Below are 7,887 nucleotides of genomic sequence, written 5' to 3'. Positions count from 1 at the left end.
TCACGTGTAAAGAGACTTCTAATTGTTTACAAATATTCTTCCTTAGCTTTTTCTATAGAAATACAACTCCTTCCTCCCAAATACAGAATTGTTAGCTAGACACCTGCTGCCCAGCTAACAATTCCATATCTGGGAGCAAGGAGTTGTAAAAAAGACTACATTTTCCAGCTTCTCTTGCAGCTAGGTGTAGCAGATTACAAGTAAATTTTAATAATCAGCTCTCATGGAAGGAAACAAAAGCCTTGATTCATAGCATTTGCCAATTTCTGTGGTGTTAATTCTCCCGTGACTGATTTCAAGCTGCCAACATGACTCACTGAATGTGGAGTTGGGAGGAAATGCACACAGTGGGCTTTCACATGCCCTGGGACTGGGCTCCAGCACACCATTGACTAAATGGACCAGAAGATGAAGTTCTCAATGGGATGTGAGTGGAAGCAATGTGTACAACTGCCCAGATGTGCATTCAGTGGAATTGGGGGACCTCCATCTCCCCCTTTCCTCCTTTCAATGGTCTGGAATATAGACATGGTAGAGGAACCATTTTATACCATGAAGATAAGGGCAATATTCTGGAGATGGCAGAGCAAAAAGATAGGAAGAGCCTGGCTTCCAAATATTTTAGAACTACCTTACTAGCCCTAATTTCCTTGTGAGTAGTTTTTTTTTATGTAAAAAAGAAAGAAATTTCTAACTTGTTTCAGCCATTACTATTTTCGGTCTCTTGCAGAACAGGTGAAATTGTACCCCAACTGATACAGTCATCCATTACAGAATGGCAACCAGACCATTGCTCTAACATCACGCAGAATCCTGCTACTTACAAGGCACAGTGTGAGCAGATGAATTAGACATGCTCCCTGCTCCAGAGAGCCCAGCCCAGGACAAAAGATGTCAGGTACTCAAATCGCTACGAGGAAAGGTAGAGGTCATGAGTGCTGTAAGGCAGCGCAGATGGTCAACCATGCAGATTTAAAAGAGGGAATGATGATGATGATGGTGATGGTGATGGTGATGAATGAGGCAATATTTGAACTCAACCTTCAAAGACGGTTATAATTTTGACAAGTAGAATGGAGCAACAAAGCATTTCAGGCAAAGGGACTGTACTTTTCATTCAGATTTTAGATTCCAATCATTCTGAAAATGTGATCCCTCAGAAAATATCTAGATTGTTATTTTTTCTTCTGTAATAGAACAAATTAATATTGTAAAACTATGACAAAAATGTTTCAGATATTTAAGAGAATCAATTGTTTTCTGACTCTCTGATCCCCCCATTTACAAAAAGCCCTTGATTTGTTCATTTTGAAGCATTTTGGTGGATTAATTAAAGCATTCCTCTAAGTGCTTTCCTAAGCAGATCTTTCTGGGCTTATTTTGAACTATGAAAGGTGCATAGAGACACTAAAACTTCATTCCTTAAAAAAATCTATAATGCAAAATTTTCACTAATGCCAAAAGGTCTCTCTTTCAATTAATTTTCCTTAAGGGAAGAAATGATGCCTTATGTTCCTTTTTCATTACTTTGCAGTGCCCAGTACAGCAGTGAGCACAAGAGAAGCTCTCAGTAAATATGTATTCATCTGAGTGTGAGTCACAGAATTTGAGATTATGAAGGAGGATGTTGAGATTGTAGAGTGAGGAAGGGACTGCATAAACGGCCTGGGGATGTAAAGAAAAATCTGGCACGTGCATGGTAAAGTCTTAGAAACAAGGCTTTGAGATGCCCCAGCAGACGCTGGCAGCAAACTCCAATCTCCTCTTCCCTTCATTTCATAGGTCAGATGGTAGAGTTCCTGAAGGAAAATGGCCTCAATGAAGGTGACAAAGCCACTGAGTCCTAGAGCTGGGTCTAGCTTTCTAGTGCTTTTCTGAGCTGACTGATCCTTGTTTTCAAGTTTTTTTTTTTTTCCAAATCTGTGTTACCACAGACATAATAAAAAAATCCTATGCATTTTTTGACATTCAAATTCACACTGTGTTCCTTCCTGAGAAAATTAATGCATGAGTACATATAAAGTAGTGGGAACAAAGCCACATATTGAAATTCCAAGGCTTGAAAATGTGACTCCTTTTTGTGAAGGAGCAAAAACCTTAAAATTGGGGAGTTCTTCCGACCCATCAGGACATCCAGGTATTATCTGCTTAGCTTCTCCCTCTCTGTGGAATGAGATAATACAAGCCAGGCAGGCAGATTCCCCAAGTAAAACAGAGCAGAAGACAGCTAATCCCCTTGGGGTTATGTGAGGATGGAGTGTGAGACAGGGAGAGAGGAGATGAAGGAACCAAGTTGGTACGGTCAGGACGATGCGGATGGAGCCGGTTCTTGTCAGGTGTGCAAGAAATTGAGAAGACTGGGCTTCTTAATAGGAGGAGCCGTGAATGATACTTCAACCCCTCTAACACATTAGCAACAAAGTATATTTATAAGGAAAACTTTTTCTGGATTAGGCATCATGCTGGAGTGAGAATCAAGTTCTGGTCCAAACTTACTAACTTTTGTGTAACTTGGACAGTTTATCTCCCTCCTGAGTCTCAGTTTCTTCATGGACAAAGTGGGATCTCCTCCACATCTGGTGACTTGTGCCTCTATCACATGTTCAGATAACAATATTTACGTTTCTGAGAGAACTTCAACTTTTCTGATTGCAACACACTCTACCATTAACTTCTGTAGAGCCCTGACAATTATTTTCTTTCGCTTCTTTTATCACTTAACAACTGGCTAAATTATTCAGCTCACAACCCATTTCATGATTCAAGTCATAGAAGAACCAAGAGAAGTAATATAGAATGTTACTTTATTTTCCAAAGTTGGAAGGGGAAGTTGCCTATATATTTACTAACCAAAGATAATACTTATTTGTATTACCCTAGAGAGGTAGAAACAGTCACATAACTTAAAATTCTGTTTAAATTTTCCTGAACTCTCTCCCATAGTTCAAGCCTTTAAAGATAAATTATCCTTAAATTTGGCCCAGAGATTTCCTTGATTTGGGGCCAACAGTATAGACTATTGTGGTCCAAGCCACAGTCATTTTAGGCTTAAACTCTTGGAACAGCCTATCCATCCACCTCTCTTCTCCTCACCGTACCCACCTCCCAAGTCTACTTTCCACATAGCATCCAGGGTCATCCATTTGAAACCCAAGTCAGATCGTGTGACACCTCTGCTCAGAATGCTCCAGTGACTTCCTGTCTCACTCAGAGTCAGAGCCATGGTCCCATTCAGGGCCTGCCAGACCCAACAGGCTCGCCTGCTGCCTGTCAGACCTCGATTCCTTCCCCTTTCCCCTTAGGGACTTTGTTCCAGCTACCCTGGCGTCCTTGCTATTCCCAGGACACCCAAGCAGCCTCCCGCCGTAAGACCCGTTCAGATGATGTTTCCTCCTTCGGAAACACTCTTCCCCTAGATGGCAACAGGGTGCACTCCTTCCTTCAGACCTTGGCTCAAATCTCACCTCTGCTAAATAGTACATCCATGCCCTGTATCTGCCATCCCCTAATGTGCTCTGCATAGCATGTAGCATACCTGTTATATTTCCTTTCCGTGTCTTTCTTGCCTGTTTCTTCCCACTAGACTATAAGCTCTGTGAGTTCAGAGATTTTGTCTGTTATGTTCATTCACTCTTGTATCTTTAGGGCTAAGAAGTGAGTGTGGCATATAGTCAGCATTCAATAAATATTTATTAAATGAATATTCAGAGTGAGTAGTTTTTTACATATTTTCTATGTATTTTGTATATTGACTTTATTTTATTGGGCAATGGGTACAGAATAATTCGAATTAGGAAAATTTTATTTTTTCTCAGATATAAAAACAATGACCACAAAAAACGTCAAAAGTCCCTCTGAGATCATTGCCAAGCATGGCAAATTTCAGGGCACTGTAAAAGGGCTGAGCTAGTGGTCAACTAGATAAAGTTCAGGAGACTTGAAAATGCAGAAGTTTGACTCCATCACCCATCATGAGGCCAATTCTACCAAGCTGTAGAGTATATACAAGTGACCAGTGTTTTCCTTCGCTCCTGGGGAACTTAATTTTACAGACAGAAGTGCTATGTTACTATGTCACCTGACAGTAGCTGTACTGATGTGGAGATCTGCCTGTAGATTGTAAGGCCGTCATATTATCTTGATTCTACCAGTGTTAACATTATCGATGGCTTGGGCTCGGGCAGGCAGTATTCCTGTGTGGCTGAGACTGTGGGAGGTGGGAGAGATACACACAGGGAAAGAGCACTGGGAAAAGGGCCCAGAGCCTCAGTGGGTGATTTCAAATCTGTGTTCAGCCACTCCACCCTGGGTGAGCTCAAGCAAGCTGCTCAACTTTCCCAGACCGTAGTCTTCTCTTCTGCAAAATATGAGTCACAAACAATTCCTGCTTTACCACCTCATGGCATGAAATAAACAGTGTGAGAATTTCTCAAAGTAAATAGGACTCCATGCAAACCACTCAATAAATGACTAAGTGCCATTACCTGTATTCCTTAGGCTGATTCCTGAAAAGATGAGTGGGCATGTCTAGGTAAACAGTTTCACCTGAGTCCTATCTTTCACCAAGAGAGTGAAACCAGGGTAGGGTTTTATGCCAGTTTTATGGCATTTGACTTTAGGAGTTATACTTGGGGATCTGTTCATTCATCCAACAGCACATCTTCTGAGCACAGCCCTGATCAGGGGTTTAAGTTCAAACTAAGGGCTCCTAGCTCTTCTACTGGGGAGGGTGGTTCTGTGATCTTGGACTCTTGAACATTTCTGAATCCCTAAACCAAATACTAAACAGTGAGGACTAGAGCAAGTCACATTACTCCCCATCAGATAGGTTAAGTAATAATGCCTCCCTAATAAGAGTTGTGAAAATTAAGGATTAGAACAGATAATGTTTGAAAAAACATTAGGAAGTCAATAAAGGACTATATAACTATTTTGTTTCAATAAATGATTCATGCTTTTCCTAATCCAAATGTTAATGATGATATTGTTTACACTATTTTACTGTAAGCCTTCTCAAATATGTTGATTAAATGGGTAGTCTATAGCTAATAAGTGCATGAATAATTAAAATCTTTTATTGGATTTTTATCTGACATCTTACCAAAAAAGAGGAAGTTGGCTTATTGCTTATAAATGCATATATATCACTGTGCTAAGACGTTTATCTAAACAAAAGATCACTGTTGTCATCCTAACAGACATTTATTGAGCACATGCTAGGTGCCAAAGACCAGGCTAAATACTCTATTCTCTATCACCTCATTTAATTATCAAAAGGTAGGTATCATTATTATCTCCATCTTATAGATGAGGAAACTGAAGCCCAAAGCGTCTAAGTAACTTGACTAAGGTCACACAACTCTTAAGTAAAAAAGACAACTTTTTAGACATATACACAGTGTACTTGATATTACTTTATACTACATCTGTCAAAATAAAACTTTTCAAATGTCTTGAGTGACTCGCAATCAAGGTCTCTGGCACAATAGAACACAGGCAAAATGTTAAAACATAACTAATGAACTTGTGCGTGTGTGTGTGTGTGTGTGTCAGAAGAGATGGGAAACAGGCAAAAAAGCATAAGAAAATTCTAGCTAAAGAAAATCACTGTGATTGACCACAAGTTGTCCCTCTGCACTTCTTCATGTGGAGAGACACTTGCATGCTTACTAACTGATTCACTAACCAACAAATGACTGAGCACTTATTATGTGCAAGGACAAGTGTTCAAGTCTAGGGAACAGAGAACACTTAGTCACAGAGCCTCCTCCTTGGACCTCACAAACTCCTGGATAAATTATTAGATAAATGCACTGAAATTATTTTGTGTGTGTATATGTACTGCTTAAGTAAATTGCCTCTGGGGTAGGCTCATCAGTTGGTTCTTACCCAAACTGCCCTTTTATACAACTGCTTAAGAAAAGACATAAGGGAGAATGTCCAACTTTGTGAAATATGAGGATAGGATTTGAAGAAGAGGGTGACTTATTTAAATTGGTCAAGACGTTGGGACATAGGATACTTTTATCTTCAGTGGAACTTTGAGGTCTTTGCAAAAGAAAAAAAAAAAAAAATCCAATGTCCTGAAAGCTAAATAAAGCAAACTGGGCCTCTGATTCCCCAAGGTTCAGATTAACAGCCCAACTCTTCTGTGGAGGACAGGAGGAATGAGGGACCGGATTTCCATTATAAATAACCCCAGAGTTCAGTCAATATCTATTTCTTTTGAAGCCCTTTAAGAAATTTGGGATGAGGCCAGAGGGGACATACCCACCAGGCCAAGCCAGGAGAGAAGGGAAATATCTATAGCTAATTTCATTCTGCGTAGCATTTACTGCTGCAAATCACAGCTAAAGAAAGCAGCCAGTGGCAGCAGAGACAACCCCCAGCTGGAGGGCCCTGTCACCAAAATATCTCTTCTCTGCCACTCAGGCAACATGGCCTTGGCTTCCATCTTGCAGTATATTTGCACTTCCCCACCTCAGAAAACAGAAAGTCTTGGAATTAACAGCCATGACATTCATATCCCGGTCCATCCAAGTACTAGCCACAGACAGGTTATCTTACCTGTCCCTGTGAGTTTCCTCATCTCCGCATGAGGTTGACTTCACAGCACTACTGAATCACTCAGGTGACATGAAGGACCTTAAAGCACATTGGGAGGTGATCAAATTTCCCAAACAGGAAGGCGTAAATAACTTAAAATCTTAAAAGTTTTGAATATAGATGACCATACCCATCCACAGTCGAAAACGAAATGAAACTAGTGAATGATGCACATAAAACCATGGATACACACCCAGTTGACATAGAATGGAACCCAAACTCACTCACTGGTTCTCAAGATACTTTTTACTACCATTGCCTCTTTCTCTATCCCACTTATGTCTCTGGTAATTGATCAAATTAATTGCCCAGTGACTCAGGAGCCCAGAATATGGGCTTGTTCTTTAATACCTCCATTTACTTGTTGGGCTATTTCCACCTCCTGGAACGCCCTTCCCCTACACGTCTGCACATCCAAACCTGCCCAAATGCAGCCTTCTCCAGGAATGATGCTGTCTCTGATTTTCCCTGTTTGTAAATCATCTCTACTTAATCTGAGCATCCCTAGCATTTTTATTTGTACCTCATATTCTAAAAATTTATATTCCCATGAATTTGTCAGTTCCTTGAGAAGGATTATGTCTAATTCCTCTTCGTTTCACTTACCAGGGAAATGACAATAGCTAATGGCTAAGATTTACTGAGCACTTAATGTGTGTGATCTCTTTTAATCCTCACAGCTAACTGAGGATGTTGATACTGGTATTTTCCTCATTTTGCAAATAAGGAAACAGGGGCCCAGAATGGTTAAGAAAGTTGCCCAAGTACACAGCTACTAAGTAATGAAGTCAAGGTGGAAACCAGGAATTTCCAGTATAAATCCATGGTTCATAACACCCATGCCTCCACTCAGCACATTTTCTTAGCATAGGAAGTACTCAGTAAATGCTTATTAATTGAGTGAACGAACAAACGGATGAATGAAGAAAGTGGGAGTCTTCAAGCATGAATACTCCCATTCTATGTATAGGACTTCAAGTTCTCTTCAAGTAGTGGTCACTCAAGGCATATTTGCAGAGTTAATGAATGAAAGAATCAGTACTAGAGCAGATGTCAGGGAACTGCTGAGTCTAGAAAGTTCTCAAAGGGGAGTCATTCAACATTTACTCACCACTATTTAGTCTTTCAGCATTTAGGCTGCTATATACTGCAAAGATGATATGGAATAAAGAATAAATCAGACATGAGTCCTGGTCTGTGGGTGCTAACGTTTTGGTAAGATGAAAATTGACTGGAGTTTTTCAAGTCTGAATAAGAGCAGACATTGGCAGAGTAAAGATA

The 7,887-nt window shown here is 40.2% G+C and overlaps 1 long non-coding RNA gene across 1 annotated transcript in view; it reads right to left on the bottom strand.

Moving 5' to 3' along the window:
* Window positions 1-4,250: 4,250 nt before the first annotated feature.
* LOC309660422 overlaps window positions 4,251-7,887 on the bottom strand; it is a 29,923-nt gene continuing 26,286 nt past the window's right edge. Inside the window, exons 6-7 of the long non-coding RNA XR_014263387.1 lie at window positions 6,568-6,645; window positions 4,251-4,357 (exon numbers count right to left, since the gene is read on the bottom strand). This is a non-coding gene — a long non-coding RNA (uncharacterized lncRNA). The remainder of the gene's footprint in view (window positions 4,358-6,567; window positions 6,646-7,887) is intronic.

Source organism: Balaenoptera physalus, assembly GCF_965194825.1.
Source record: "Balaenoptera physalus genome assembly, chromosome: 4".
NCBI classification, from domain to species: domain Eukaryota; kingdom Metazoa; phylum Chordata; class Mammalia; order Artiodactyla; family Balaenopteridae; genus Balaenoptera; species Balaenoptera physalus.
Note: the sequence above shows the minus strand (reverse complement) of the source record. Positions and strands in the feature narration are given on the sequence as shown.